The sequence below is a fragment of the Panicum virgatum genome, chromosome 3K, assembly GCF_016808335.1.
Source record: "Panicum virgatum strain AP13 chromosome 3K, P.virgatum_v5, whole genome shotgun sequence".
Taxonomy (NCBI): Eukaryota; Viridiplantae; Streptophyta; class Magnoliopsida; order Poales; family Poaceae; genus Panicum; species Panicum virgatum.
This window is the reverse complement of record NC_053138.1, coordinates 19,166,623-19,183,186: the sequence shown is the minus strand read 5'-3', so window position 1 is coordinate 19,183,186 and position 16,564 is coordinate 19,166,623. Positions and strand designations below refer to the sequence as shown.

Sequence of the window (16,564 nt, the reverse complement as noted above, 5' to 3'; positions counted from 1 at the left end):
TCATAAATGGACGTGAAAAGTGCATTTTTGAATAGCCCCCTATCTGAGTTGGTGTATGTGGAACAACCGCCTGACTTTAAAGATCCCAAGTATCCGAACCATTTGTACAAGCTCCATAAGGCGCTCTATGGGCTCAAGCAAGCTACTAGAGCATGATATGAATGACATAAGAATTTTAATCTCAAGAACATTTTTTGAAATGGACAAATCCGATTCTACTCTCTTTACTCACAAAGTTGATAAAAATATTTTTGTGTGTCAAATATATGTCGATGACATTATATTTGCCTCAGCTGACCAAAAGTTTTGTGAGGAATTTAGTAGGATCATGACCAAGAGATTTGAGATGTCTATGATGGGTGAGTTGAAGTTCTTTCTTGAGTTTCAATTGAAGCAAATGAAGGAAGAGACTTTCATATGTCAAATCAAGTATGTAAAGGATATGCTCAAGAAGTTTGACATGGCCGATGCAAAGCCCATCAAGACACCCATGACACTAAATGATCATCTTGATCTAAATGAAGATGGGAAGTCAGTCGATCAAAAGGTGTATCGCTCCATGATTGGCTCCCTCCTTTATCTTTGTGCATCTAGGCCCAATATTATGCTTAGCGTGTGTGCATGTGTGAAAAATTTCAAGCCAATTGTAAGAAATGTCATTTAATGGCTGCTAAGAGAATTTTGAGATATTTGGTACATACTCCTAACCTTGGCTTGTGAAATCCTAAGGCTCCACTTTCGATCTACTTGGCTATTCCAATTCAGATTATGCCGGTTGCAAAGTAGATAGGAAGAGTACAATGGGGATTAATCCTCCAAGTTCGGATATTGGATAGAGTATTGTTATTGGAGCTATCGGCTTGTATAAGCCGGTCGAAACTAGTAGCTCGAAGTATAACAGCGACGTGATCTCTTCTTCTAAGCATAGATTCTAAATCTTTCAAAGTCCTCTATGTTCTATCCCTCCTACACCAGTGTGTGTCCTTGAATGAGGCTGAACCCGTAGATAGTGTACTCACGTTCTTCAGTAGATACGATACCCTGGAATACTCTTGGGTGAAAACTACAGCAGTATATGTGCGCTTGCGGATTTTATTCGTGACGTTACAAAGTACCAACATTGACTCAATTCTTCTACCCCATCTTAATACATATATATATATATACTTCAGATGGCACATGAAAAGAGAGGCAAGCATAGGGAAGCAACTCCAGAAATTGAATCCCCTCATCAGATTCATAGGAAACTCTTGATGCAACTCCTCCGGTTCAAAGAAAGAGAAAGGCAATTGCTTCCAAAGTTCCCAAGCGTGCTCAGGGTCGTGGGAGGCCTTTGCCTCAAGGGGGATCTTCCAAGCTGCTTAGGAACAGCGTTTGCGGGTGGGAGGTTTTGGGGGCGTTTGGTTGCTTGGATAGACCCGCAGCCATGCTCCCGAGATGCAGCTTCTAATGATTGGTTGCTACCGTTTCTCGGGCCTGGCCCGCAAGATGAAAAGCGACCCTCTCGGCCAGGCTCTGATGATACAGAGAAAATCGGCGTTTCTTCGGAGCCTAGCTCGCGTGAGTGCAGTGCCAATGTAAGCAGTGCTTCGGCATGTGGAAAAATTGGCTCAACAGACATACATACATGCAACCAATCAATAACTCCCTATAGCCTGGCTAGAGTGAACCAGTCAACCAAACACTATACTTTTACATGCATTGGGCCTGGCTCCAACCGGCCTGGCACCTGAGTGCTGGCCAGGCTCTGCTGAGAAGAGAACCAATCAGGCCCTTTGTAGGCCTGCAAGGCGGGTTCGGTTCGACCCACCTCGCTTTTGCCAAGACGATCCGCTCCTCAATTCAGCCCGTGGGTGGGCCGGAGGATGCGACCGAGGCCACAAAATGGGCTGATGTTGGGCTTGGGCACGGAATTTCGTTTCTTAACATGTGCTCGGGACATGAATTGAAATTTGAACGGAACACAAGAGAAACAAGCTCAAACAGGTAAAATCTCACTGATCGATTAAAAACACCTTCATGGTTGGAAGCATTCCTCGAGAGGGAAATGCACGTTTATTTGGCAAGCATAGCATTCCACAGGTACACCACGTGTACCATTTATTAACACAAGCTATCTAGATATTTTTATTTATGGATAGACCTCGATGATTGAACGAACACCTAGGACTGGTGTGATCTTGTAATCGCTAAATCCAGCTTGGAAGATGATCTTCTTCCATTCTTGCTCATCTCGCTCAATGCCATTGACAAACATGATGAAGAGATCAAACAAGACTTGTGTCTCTTTGTGCTTCAGGTTTGACGATCCTGCACCAACCACCATATCTAGTATCAAAAAAAAAAAACCACCATATCTAGTATTATGACCATTCCTCCTTCATGCCTAGGAGGTATGGCTCTCCTGCAGTTCTCAAGTATCTTGACACACTCATCATCGCTCCAGTCATGCAAAACCCACTGAAACAGAGCAAACAAGAAGTGAAGACGAAGTTAGGACCAGTGGAAACTGAAATTTGACAAAACTTTGAATCAAAGCAATGCATGATGCATCACGCTAATAATGCCAAAATTAATATAAAAATAAAGCTTGTAGCTAATATTATAGTTATCTATCTCATGCCCTCATTCATCTATTAAATAGTCTAACACATACTCTAAAATCCATTAATCATTATCTAATTATATTAAAACAGATTTCATTTTTTGTCACACCTCTATGTGTTATATATATATATAATTGTTTGTTCTATCATACATGAATACATGGTGACACATAACACGAGTAGTATTTTTATATAATCATTAGCATAAATAATATATTAATAATGATAGAAACAATAATTTAGAATTTTATATTAATGCACTTTAATATTTCATAATTATATAATTTAGATTCAGATTTTAGGGGTTACTTTAACTTTTGATAGTGACATAATTGGATAATTTATATGCAAATTTATGGGGTTATTTACATTATTTTTATAATGGCATAGATGAGCAATTTACACGAAGATTAGAGGGTTACTTTAGATTTTTTATAATGGCAAATGTGGGTAATTTACATGAAGATTAGGGGGTTATTTTAGATTTTTTAATGGCAAAGGTGGATAATTTAAATACATGTTTAAGAGATTATTTTAGTCTATTTTCATAATAGCACAAGTGACTAATTTATTAGAAAAGATAACAGATCTAATTACTATTATGATTAGAGTAGTTGGACTAATGGCGGGATGTTCTGGATTTTTGTGAGAATTTTTTTTATTTTTAGGGTGCCCATTTAGGATTCGAGATGGCTTTATGTGGATGTTTCAAAAAAGCCTCCAATCAATCAGCAATAATAAGATTGGTGAAATTTTAGGATGAGTCACTCATCAGCTCTCGTCGGTGAATAAATAAATTGTGTTAGTTACTTTAATCTGCACAATCGAAAAAACAATACAATACAATACTGTAGCATAGGGATACCTTGAGGAACACAGAGTTTGCCGGGGGAACGCTCTCAAACATGTTACCAGCAATGTACTTCACATCGGTGCTAGCGGGAGCGTTGGCGGCGACATGCGGGAGATCCAGCACGCTGCACTTGACATGCAGGAACGCCTTCGCTATGGCCTGGGCCGCGCCGCCGAGCCCGCCGGCGACGTCGATCAGCGAGGTCACCCCCTTGAAGATGCCACCGAACTCCTCCACGACAATCTTCATGATGAAGCTGCTGTCTGAAACCATACCTTCGTTGAACAGGTCACCGAAAGCTGGGTTCTGCCCGGCTAAGTCCCATGGGCCCCGCTCGTGCTGCATCTCGAAGAGGGACGGAACTGGCAGCTCGCGCTGGAACCATGCGCCGAGCAGGGCCGTTCCAATATTTTTTAGGCCCTGGTGTAGAATAAAAAATTGGGCCCCATATCTAGGTTCAACGAAAGCTAAATAACTAAAATATATGTGGATTCCATGGTACAATAACATTTGTTTTGCATTATTAAGAACTAATATAATCATTAATTACTAGAGAACAAAACTACATTAAAAAAGATACCTATGAATTTCTTATTGGAAGAAAATTTGTCATGAGAATTAAGGGAAATAATAGACATGGAAGATTTATCATAAGAGCGAGAGGTAATTAAAGTATTAAACATATACCTCACTAGTGACTGACTTCTCTTGAGGGCTTGAGGATCAGGCGTAGATGTTGTTGGCTTTTGTACTGCACTCTCGAGTCTCGATTCTTGAAGATGGAGAAGCATAATCCCAAATCAAATTAGAGATCTATAAGAGTGATTGTCTGAGTAATTGAGATGTGAGATGGGCACTTCTGCCGGCAATTCTATTTATCGCCTGCGTGGCTGCCAGCCATCGCGTGGCAGAAGCCGAGAAGCACATGTCCGCTGTGCTGTTAGGGCGTTCCGCTGTGCTGGACGGTGGCGTTGTCTTTTTTTTTATATCCGGCCTACTATTCCACTTTCCATTAGGTCGGTCCGTAATAATTGAACATATGTTGTCATATCTATTTGCCAGCTCTTCGGTTCTCGGTTTTCTATGTAGGGGTGATATAGGATTCACCGTTCTCATTTCACCATTATTTTAATTTTGATAATTGATTAGGTTGGACAAATGACACGTATGATTCTTGTTTCTTTCTTCTAATCCTATTTTTACTTCTTTATTTTGCTTTGGTTTTTGCCTTCATGCATTAGGTACCAGGCGTTTATTCATCGCGCGCTATTGCACGTCATTGTGTCGCAGAAGGCTTCCCCCAATTCTATTGTACAATCCTTTTAGCATTTTGAAGTGTTTAATAATATTTATAATTCTGGAACATTTTGAACTGTTTAACTACATCTATTCAGAACTTTTTCAAATGTTCTAATGTTCCAGTACAATCTTGAAATATTTTACAAACTGTTTCAGAACAATCTGAAATGATTTCCAAACAAACCCATTGTTCACCTAAACAGTTGTTTTGCCCGTTTACACAGTACATAGTGGTATATCATTTCTGTTTAATTGGTTACTTCGACCGTTTAAACGGTCATTTTTCCTGTTTAAACATCCGTTTTACCCGGATAATGAGCTAAACGGCAGGTGACCGACTATTTACCGTTTAGCATTTAGGATAACACTGAACAAACCTGAAATATTTTTTAATCATTCAAAACATTATGAAGTGTTTAACACTATTTACTGAGAAGTTTTCTTGTAAATATCTTTTTCAGCACAACCTGAGATGTTCCCAAACTGATCTAAATGTTTCGGAACACTCTAAAATGTTTCCAAACAAACCTGAGTTATTTTTAATTATTAAGAACATCATAAAATGTTCTAAACTTTCAAAAATGTTTCCAAAACAAATGTGAAATATTTTTTAATCATTCAGAACATTACAAAGTGTTTAACAATACATTATTGAGAATTTTTTTGTCTCAAAAATTTCTCAGAATTTTTTTTTGTGTAAACAATATTTTAGAACATTCTGAGATGCTCCCAAATAAATAAAAAATGTTCCCAAACAAAGTCTTGAATGTTTTAGAACTAAATAGATTTCAAACAAATACAATGTGTTCAAAACTTTTGGAAATGTTCTAATGTTCCAGAAGAATTTTGAAATGTTTCCCAAATATATCTGAAATGTTTCGGAACATTCTAAAATGTTTTTCAAACAAATCTGAAAATCTTTTTAATCATTCAGAACACTATGAAGTTTTTAGCAGCATTTTTTGGGAACTTTTTGTGAATATTTTTTCCAGCACACTGTGAGATGTTCCCAAACCAATCTAAATGTTTCGGAACACTAAAATATTTTCGAACAAACATGAATTATTTTTAATCATTTCAACATTTATTTAGAATTTTTTGAAATATTCTAATGTTCCAGTGCAATTCTGAAATATTTTCCAAACATGTCTGAAATGTTTCAGAACAATATGAATGTCGTGGTGTGGCAAACCACAGCCGGGTGGCGGAATGCACCCGCCTAAGCCCAGAGGGTGAGTACTCGGGGGTTAGCTAGCGACTAGTTCGATCTCGCTCAAGAACACGATGAACACAGCCAGTTAGAGTGGTTCGGGCCGCCGGAGCGTAATACCCTACGTCCACTATGTGTTATATTGCTTGAGTCTGGGTCAGCCTGGAACTGAGTCCAGCGTGTGTCTGAGTGTGCTCTAGCGTGCTTGTCGTGTACAGCGAGCGCCTCCCTTTTATATCTCAAGGGAGGCGCATACATGGCCGTTGGGTCCCCGACAGATGGGTCCATCGATGTAGTACAAAATAACGTACTGCTCATACATTATGGCGTCGCAGGCGAAGGAGATCTCTCTCCTGGATTTCCTTGCCTGCTCCTGGAATCCCCTGTTCAGCGTGTCTAGGTGCTGTCTTGTCGGGACGGCGCCAGGCATAGCAAGCGGCGTCGCCTGCCATGTAGCTGAACGGGCTGCGTAGCTTGCGGCTTAGGAGGCATGATGAAATAGAGCCGTGCTGTCGTATCCAATTAATGCAGCAGACGGCTCTGCGCGGGTGCGGCGCAGGCGGCTGCACTGTGTACCTCGGTAATACGCAATCTACAGTGAGGTCTGACAAGGTCTGCCCCACGAGCCGCGGCGGCAGAGCACGCCTCAACCCCCCGCATTGAATATGGTGGGTGGGCGAGCCTTCCCGGTGGTATGTTAGCTCTACGCGCGTGGGAGGTCCGGACGGGCGTGAGGAGGTTCCGGACCCCTATGAGAGGTCCGGTATCTCGGTGGCTGGCTCGGAGCTTCCCTTCCTCGGGGACACGTGGCATCTCCGGACCCGTCCCAGAGTGGGGAGCGGATCCGGGGCCGTTGGCCCGGTGAGGTAAGAGCATGTCCTGTGGGCCCCGGTTGCTCCGCCCTTTACCGCGTAGTTACGAATGACTACACGGGTCCTGCCTTGCTGCAGTAGAAGTGGGTATCCCTACTACAGGGTACTGACAGTGGCCCCCGGGCCCACTTCGGGGGAGGTTCAAACCCGCAGGTGGGGCCACTACTGCGATTTGGCCCTGCATAGCTTAAAGTCTCTCACTGCAGGGGTCTTGACCGGCCTTGACCATCCATCGGGTTGGTTGCTACCTCATCACATCACAACGGCTTACTGACTTGTGGCCCCCATGCACAGTGGTTCACCTAGTCACACGCACGATGCTCGGCATTGTTGCGGCCGGAGTAAACGGGATATTTACTACCGGCGCAGTTCCCGAAAAGCTTGGTAATGCCAGCGCTTAATACGCGAACGTTAGCTCAGCTTCCGCCTCGCTTCACGCGCGGGCGATGGTTTAGATCCCGTCTTTTCACACCTTTGTTTGCTACCCGCTCTCCCTGACAGGCGGGTCTGAACCCCCTTGTCATAGACTGGGCGGTTAACACCAGGTGCGGGCGTCGCTTGGGTTCCAGCGACGGTTCCGGGGCGTGACGGTTCCGGGGCGCGCCGGTTGGGTCAGGCTACATAAAGGGGCGAACCGCATACTGCGGTTACTTTCCCGCATTTGCCTTCTCCCTTCCAGCCTTTGTGCCCCTTTGCCTTCGAGCTTCCTCGCCCCTTGCTCCCCCGCGTAGATTTCACCTCCTTAGAGAAAATGGCATCCCTTGCTCATCCCCGCCGTTTCCAGACTGAAGAAGAGCTGAGCACAGTGCGCCGCCTGCTTGGGTGGAGTGCACAGGAGACTGCTTGGGGGATTCGAGCAGGCTCGGTTCCCCTCGGCAACCTGCGTGCCGGGGAGTTTGTGCTGTTCATCTCGCACATCTCCACCGGCTTGGGGCTGCCGATCTCCTCCTCCTTCCTGCTGCTGCTGGAAGATTTCGGCCTCCAACTTCAACACCTCACGCCGCACTCTATCCTCCTGGCAGCCATCTTCGTGCACCTGTGCGAGATGTTCGTGGGGGTACGGCCCTGCGTCATCCTCTTCCGCCACTTCTTCCAGTTGGTGAAGTCCGGGAAGAGCAAAGACGAAGTGGGGGCATACTATTTCCAGACGAGGAGCGACCTGCGGTCGTCGTACATCCCCGGGCTCAATGGCGGAAAGTGGGAGGAGTGGCGTAAGGAGTGGGTCATCGCCACCGCTGAAGCCAACGAGCACCTGGTCATGCCGATCGAGGGACCCGCCTCCGACCGGGGATCCTGGACGGCCAAGCCGTCCCTGCCGCCGGATTTCGACTCCGTGCTGGGCAAGATTAGGTCGCTGGCGGAGAGCGGCCTCACCTCGCTGCATGTGCTTAGAGATTTCCTGAAGTGCCGGATCGCCCCCTTGAAGCAGCGGCTGCACCCTGCTTGGAGCTTCATCGGTCTCAACGACTGCAGCAGGACCCACCGTGGGGAGGGCAGCGACCTGACCCAGGAAGCCTTGGAGGTCCTGGTACGTGCGGTGACGGGGGAAGTCTTCATCCCGGAGTACCTGATCCTTCCCCAGGGCGTTGTCCCGCTCTGCGAGGACTCGCGGCTGAGGACGGCGGTGCTGGCTACCCTACCGACTCTCGACGACGGTGGGCTGGCCGCATGCCAGGCCGGAGGCGACCCGAACCGGGGGCTCCGGATCCCTGGTGCGTCCGGGGATCAAGCTATGCCGAGCGCCGTGGGGTCTGGCCCCACTTCAAAGGGCAAGCAGGCTGTGGCCGGCAACGCCGCCACAAGCGGTCCCAGCCAGGTCCGGAGCAGCCCCGGCACGTCGTCGGGAGACGCAGGCCGGCGCAGGTTACACAGGGGCGACGGGACCCCAGTCACGGAGCCCGCCACGAAGCATCAGAGGACCGCTAAGGGCGCGGGCCAGGGTAGCTCCCGGGCCTCCGGCCCTTGCGGGTCCTCCGGGGCGACCGCGCCGCCACCATCACCGCCGAGAGATAGCTCCCTCCGGTAGCAGCAGCAGCAGCAGTGGCAGCCACGGGAGCAACAACAGCAGCGACAACAGGGGCAGCAGCAGGAGCAGCAGCAGCAGGAACAGTCCCGGGTTGCGCCTCCATCGCCACCACGGGAGTTGCGGTAGCAGCAGAAGCAGTCGTCGGGCTTCCGTGGTCGCTGGATACCCGGCACTTCTGGGTTAATGTTATTCTGCTCACTCCCCTTATTCTGGGTGCTCTATTTTTTGCTGAAGGCTTCTTCTCTTTGTTGCCAGGGCCCCTCGCCCAAGCAGTTCTTCCACCATCGCCGGCTCATCGGCTGGCGCCCAAGCGACAGGGGCCTCGGCGGCGACAGTGGGAGCGACGGCGGGTGCGGGAACCTCGGGTGCAGCGACCTCTGCTAACCCGGTGGTGCCCGATGTGGCGGTGGCAGGCGCACCATCATTAGGCTCAGCAACGCCTGACGCAACGGCGGCAGATGCGCCAGTGTCGGGCGCAGCCGTACCCGACGCAGCGGTGGCGGAGGCGCCAGTGCTGGGCGCAGCCACACCCGACGCAGCGGCGGCGGATGCGCATTGCTGGGCGCAGCCGCACCCGACGCAGCGGCGGCGGAGGCGCCAGTGCTGGGTGCAGCCGCACCCGAAGCAGCGGCGGCGGAGGCGCCAGTGCTGGGCGCAGCCGCACCCGAAGCAGCGGCGGCGGCGGGCGCGACGGCGACAAGTGCTGCAGCTGTGAACACAACGGCTACCGAGGCCGCGATGCCTGCGCCGGAAGCTCCCACCTCCAGCTCCGATCCTGTAGCGGAGGAGGAGTTGGAGGTGGTCTTTGGCAGGCAGCTCCTGCAGGGTCCCTCGGAGGAGGAATCGACTCCCCTCCCCCGGGTGCTGGTCCAGGTCCAGCGGTCGATAGAGGAGGCAACCTCTTCTACCGAGACGGCCTTTCGGCGGGAGTGGGCTGCCCTGGAGAGCGAACGCCAGCGCCTCTCCGACTGGCACACCCGGCTGGAGGCGCACACGATGGCTAAAGCCTCCCATGCTGCGGAAGCTCGGTTCAAACTCAAGGCCGACCAAGAGGCCTACCGAGTCAACCTTCGGAAGGTGTTTGACCGGGAGTTCGCAGTATCGAGCCGGGAAAAATCCCTTGCGCAGCGGGAGGAGGCTTTGGCCCTGGAGGTTGTCAGCTTCGCGGCTCAGCGGTCCGAACTTGAGACTGGCCTCGCGGCCCAATGGTCCGAGCTTGAGACTCACAACCAGGGTCTCGAGGTCCGGAGGCAGGAGCTCGACAATCTCTCTGCAACTCTGCAGGGATGGCGCGAGCAGCTGCAGGAGAGGGCCAACAAGCTGGCTGTTGCCGAGGCGGAGCTGGAGGAGGACCGGAAGTCCCTCGATAAGCGGGAGTCCCACGCCGCCAACATGGAGAAGCAGCTTGGGCGCCAGCGCGACTCCCTCAAGAAGTAGAAGTAGTGGGCGGAGAAGAAGAAGGCCGAGCTCGAGAAGAGGTCCCGCGAGGTGGAGGCGGCCAAGGTGGCCCTGGACACCCGGGTGCAGGAGGCGGTCTGGAAGCTCTAGGAGGACCAGCGCGTGGGGGCCCAGCGTACCGCTGACTGGGCGACCGAAGCGAGCTTAGCACTGGTGCCACTTGGAATGAGCCCAATCCAAGTGGCGGAGCCGCCAGCTTCGATTGCTGACGCCCTCCCAGTGTTAATCTCCGCTTCGGATAGGCTTCGGCGTTTGGAGCCGGTCCTTGCTGGTCAACTTGAAGCCGAGGGTCGCGAGCTGATCCGGATGGTGGCGGAGCACATCCTGATCTGCCTCCAGAGCCACGACCCGACCATCTCGCTAGCGCCCGTGGTTGATGGTCCTGTGGCAGAGACAGAGGCCGCTGCCCGGGAAGGCGTGCGGGACGTCGTCGATTTCGTCGCCGCCTACTTCAAGCGGGAGCCTGCAGACCCTTGAGCTGGGCATTGTACCTTAGTTTTTCTTTTGCGTTATGTAACAAACATTGTACTAGTTGAAAATTTTGAAATAGAAGAAAATTTCAACTTAGCTGTTTGTCAGTTGCTGGTTTGCGATATGCAGCACCCCGGCGCCCTGGCCCCCTGGCGGATAGGTTCAGTTGTTTGGACCTATCTGCCACTCGAGCCGTAGAAGGCACTCCGGACCCCCGTATGAGGCTGGGCAAGCGTCCTTGGGAATAGGTGTAGCATAGTTTGTAAGCCGAGCTGGCATCTTATTCCCTTCCCTTTGTAGCAGAAAGAACTACAGAGAGGAGAATCAAACTCGCTTGTTTGGTAGTAATGATACTGCGACTTAGTTGTTTGACGCATGCAGGATGGATCCTTGGTGTCTGGCTCAAAGCAATCGCCCCGGCCCCCTGGGAGATAGACTCAGTTGTTTTGAGTTTGTCTACCACCGAGACTGGACCTCGATCTGCATGAAACCTTTAAAGCGGATGCCTGACCCCCTGGTAGGTAGACTCAATGATTTGAGACTAGGTACCACCAGTCAAGGTTTAACCTGTGTACCACTTCGAAAGTTACAGCTTAGTAGCAGGCCCACGGGACCTATTCTGGACTGGCCCCAGGCTAGTACGAGGTCCGGAGCTCCAGATGCACAGGTCCTGGTAGTTCAGTGCTTGTTACAGAGTGGTGGAGTGTGTAGGTTTAGGGTGCGGGACCAGGCTAAGGCGCTACACAGGGCTTCGGACCACTCCCGGAAACAACACGACTTTTCCAGACCTGGCTCCGACGCTCCAGACCCTTCCTAGCAGTGGGTGAGGTCAGTCTGTCGCACTCAATCCTTTGAGGTACGGTGCTGGACCTACCGTGCAGGACTTAGGAAGCCAACTCTTGGGCTAGAACGAGGTCCGGGCCCCTAATTACCCAGCTCCAGGTACTAGAGCACTCGTTACAGGGTGGTGGAGTGTGTAGGCTTTGGGTACGGAACCGGCTAAGCGGCTACACAAGACTCCGGACCACCCCAGGAAACAAGCACCCCCTCTCCAGAGCAGGTCTCTAGGGGTCCGGACCCCTCTTCCTAGCAGCAAGAGGGTCCGGACCTGTACGAGAGTCCAGCAACTCAATACAGATCTTAGTTGTAGCGACCAGAGTGGATGTCCGTGCGGGGGTTAGAAAAGTAAAATATCGAGAATCGAAATGCGAAATTAAAATTTGACACAAAGACAGAACTGGGGTAAAATTTTCCTTTGCAACTTGATGTACATGGCTTGCGCGATGGATGCCAGAGGCCGGGTTTACGAGGGCGGACCTCTACCGCTCTGGGCGTGCGTTAATGCTTGCCGATGGTGCGATGGATGCCAGAGGCCGGGTTTACGAGGGCGGACCCCAACTGCTCTGGGCCGCACGTTGATTCTATCTTATTACAAAGGAAAAATTTATTTCCCTGCTCTGCCTAAGTGTAAAACTTACACAGATGCTCTATATTCCATGGGTTGGGCAGCGGCACTCCATCTTCTGTGGCAAGGTGAACGCATTCGGGCCGGCACACTTCTGTAACCTTGAAGGTCCCCTCCCAGCTAGGGGAGAGTTTGTGGAGCCCTGCTCGGTTTAGAATCCGCCTTAGGACGAGGTCGCCTGCCCGGAGCTCCCTACTGTGCACGAACCGTTGATGATAGCGCCTGAGCGCCTGGTTGTAGCGTGCATTTCGGATTGCAGCTCGCCACCTTCATTCGTCAACGAAGTCCACATCATCGCGCCGCAGCTGTTCCTGCAAGGACTCATCAAAAGCTTGGACCCATGGTGAGCCCAGGTGAATTTCTGGGGGAAGGCATGCTTCAGCCCCGTAGACCAGGAAGAATGGAGTCTCCCCGGTAGCCCGGCTGGGTGTGGTCCGGTTGCCCCATAGCACGCACGGAAGCTCATCAACCCATTTGGCACCATTCTTCTTCAAGCAATTGTAGGTGTGGGTCTTGAGTCCCCTGAGGATCTCTGCATTCGCTCTCTCAACCTGTCCATTGCTGCGGGGAAGTGCCACGGACGCAAAGCATAGCTGGATGCCGATGTCCTCGCAGTACTCTTGGAAGAGTCTGCTTTTGAATTGGGTCCCGTTGTCCGCAATGATGTGGTTTGGGACGCCAAATATGCACACAATAGACTTGAGGAATGCAACTACCAACTTTTTAGTGATATTCACCACAGAGGTAACCTCCGGCCACTTTGTGAACTTGTCGATGGCGACGTAGAGGAACCGGTACCCACCGACGGCCCGGGGGAATGGCCCCAGGATATCCACACCCCACACGGCAAATGGCCATGAGGGCGGAATCATTTGCAGAGCTTGAGCCGGTTTGTGTATTTGCTTTTCATGGAACTGGCATGCTTTGCAGGACTTTACCAGCTCAGCCGCATCCTGGAGTGCTGTCGGCCAGTAGAAGCCATGCCGAAAGGCCTTGCCAACAAGCGTGTGAGATGAGGAATGGCTTCCACACTCGCCTCCATGGATCTCCGCGAGCAACTCGCAGCCCTCCCCCTGGGAAATGCACCGCATGAGGATACCATTGGCGCCACGGCGGTAGAGATCCCCTTCTACCACCACGTAGCGTTTAGCCAATCGGACTATGCGCTCAGCGGACACATCATCATCAGGGAGGATGTTGTCTTTCAGGTAGTCCCGGATCTTGGAGATCCATGCGTCGGGAGCTCCCTGAGCAGGTGGAAGTGGCTCTACGAGGTCTCCAGGATCCTCGATGGCGCTCACAACCCAGATCGGGCACCACAGGTGGTATGCCGCCGGGACCGCTAGCTTCGAGGTGCTAGCCTGATCCCCTCCCCCCAGTACGGATGCCTAGGTAGATGCTCTCGTGGAGAGATCATCTGCTGCTGAGTTGAGTTCGCGGGGAACATGTTGCAGTTCCAAGGTGTCGAAGTCCTTCTCGAGCTTCCTCATGTGGATGAGGTATGCCGCGAGCTGGGGATTGTTGAAGCTGCAATCCCCTCGGACCTGCAGCAGCCGGGGGGTTGCGAAGCAACTCCCAAGCCGCCGCCAGCGCTCCGCCGCTCACAGCTTGTGAGGGGGCCCTTGACGGGCGCCCTGACTCTTGCCGGCGAGCAGCGTGCGCCACCGCCGACGGTGGCTGCTCCACAGGCACAGTTGCCCCTGGAGCAGGGACGCGAGAGGCGTGTGGCGTGGAGGACGCCACACCCTCTGTCATCTCCATGTCGTCCACCCGAACCATGGAGACGAGCAAGAGATGAACTGAAAACCAGCTATCTCCGCCTACCTGGCGCGCCAAATGTCGTGGTGTGGCAAACCACAGCCGAGTGGCGGAATGCACCCGCCTAAGCCCAGAGGGTGAGTACTCGGGGGTTAGCTAGCGACTAGTTCGATCTCGCTCAAGAACACGATGAACACAGCCAGTTAGAGTGGTTCAGGCCGCCGGAGCGTAATACCCTACGTCCACTGTGTATTGTATTGCTTGAGTCTGGGTCAGCCTGGAGCTGAGTCCAGCGTGTGTCTGAGTGTGCTCTAGCGTGCTTGTCGTGTACAGCGAGCGCCTCCCTTTTATATCTCAAGGGAGGCGCATACACGGCCATTGGGTCCCCGACAGATGGGCCCATCGATGTAGTACAAAATAACGTACTGCTCATACATTATGGCGTCGCAGGTGAAGGAGATATCTCTCCTGGATTTCCTTGCCTGCTCTTGGAATCCCCTGTTCAGCGTGTCCAGGTGCTGTCTTGTCGGGACGGCGCCAGGCGTAGCAAGCGGCGTCGCCTGCCACGTAGCTGAACGGGCTGCGTAGCTTGCGGCGTAGGAGGCATGATGAAATGGAGCCGTGCCGTCGTATCCAATTAATGCGGCAGACGGCTCTGCGCGGGTGCGGCGTAGGCGGCTGCACTGTGTACCTCGGTAATACGCAATCTACAGTGAGGTCTGACAAGGTCTGCCCCGCGAGCTGCGGCGGCAGAGCACGCCTCAACCCCCCGCATTGAATGCGGTGGGTGGGCGAGCCTTCCAGTGGAAGACTCGCGCGTGCACCCACGGAACACGTGGTGGCTCCGGAACCCCCCGGTGGTATGTTAGCTCTACGCGTGTGGGAGGTCCGGACGGGCGTGAGGAGGTTCCGGACCCCTATGAGATTTCCGGGATCTCGGTGGCTGGCTCGGAGATTCCCTTCCTCGGGGACACGTGGCGTCTCCGGACCCGTCCTAGAGCGGGGAGCGGATCCGGGGCCGTTGGCCCGGTGAGGTAAGAGCCTGTCCTGTGGGCCCCGGTTGCTCCGCCCTTTACCGCGTAGTTACGGATGACTACGCGGGTCCTGCCTTGCTGCAGTAGAAATGGGTATCCCTGCTACGTGGTACCGACAATGAAATGTTCCCAAAATTTTAAATTGTTTAACAACATTTAATCAGAACTTTTCGAAATGTTCTAATGTTTCAGTACAAATCTGAAATGTTTCGGAACAATTTGAATAGTTTCAAACATTTAGAACCTTTCCAAATTGCCTAACAATATTTTACTATCAAACTTTTCTTGTACACACAAAAATATTTTTGGGAACACTGAAATGTTTTATAACTAACCTGAAACAAATCACTTTTGAAACAAATGTTCTTCAAACGATAGCTTAATGCGCCGGGGCCCAGCTTCGGATCCCGCGAGCCCCCCAGGCTTTCTGCGACATGATCACGTGGAGGCGCATAAAGTTTGACATATAGACGCCCCCCTTACCACTTGGGCTGTTGATTTTGGGGGCAGATGGCGTGGAGAGATCGTGAAGGAGAGGAGACGAAGCGTTAGCGTCTCGCACTCTCGCTCGATACCTCGTTCGCTCGACGAGCGACGGCCTCGGCGCCTCGCGTTACGGCGGCAGGCGGCGTCTCTGTGCTTCAACTTCTCAACTGACGGACTCACGGTCCTGCCGTCCTGGGGGATTCGCGCGCGGACCGCGGACGGCACACGGCAGATTTGGTAGACGGACGGACGGACGGACGGCCGGAATTTGGAGCGTAGCGTTGCTGGGCCTAAACTCTGTTGCTGGGTCTAAGCTTTAAAAGGAAATATATAGATGGGGGCCCCAAAATTTTGGGCGCCCGGTGCGGTCGGTCCACTTGCGCTGGGCCAAAACCGGGCCTGGCGCCAAGGCCAAGGAAGGGAGACACGAACACGCCGTCGAGCAACAGGGTCATCATAGGACTCAAGTTCGAGGGGCCAGCAACCAGAAGCCGAGACGCCGGCGTGAGCCCATACGCTTGCTCACCGCCGCCGCCGCCGGCGGCCGTTCCGGGCGCTCAACACTCCGGTGGTTGTGAGCACGCGCAGGAGGCGGCGCAGGCAGGGGATCTTTGACGGGTGCAGCGTGATCTTGGTGAGTATCTGGGGGACCGTCGCGGTGCCGCCGTGGTGGTGGATGGCGTCGGCGATGCGGAGGTCTAGGGCGGATTTGAGCGCCATGGACTTGATGTAGGCGAAGGTGGTGTGCCAGAGCTCAAGCTGAGCGTCGAGCAGTGCCTGGTTACTAGTGCTGCTCGTGGGGAGCGCCATATTAATTATTCTACGTAGCTACACTACTGCTCCTGCCGTTTTCCTTTCTGGGGATGGATGGAGAGATAATCACATTAGGCTACCTGTTTATATAGACGTGCCATACGATTAATCGAGTCTTTTCTACGTCCGGGGCAACTTGGGTTGTGATGCCCAATAATTTTTTTGAAGGGGTGGGGGTGGGTGGGTTTCCTGTTGGGGTCACCCGTGTGACCC

General features: G+C 51.8%; 1 pseudogene; it reads right to left on the bottom strand.

The window, feature by feature from the left end:
* Positions 1-2,131: 2,131 nt before the first annotated feature.
* LOC120701293 lies at positions 2,132-16,348 on the bottom strand (annotated as a pseudogene).
* Positions 16,349-16,564: the final 216 nt, after the last annotated feature.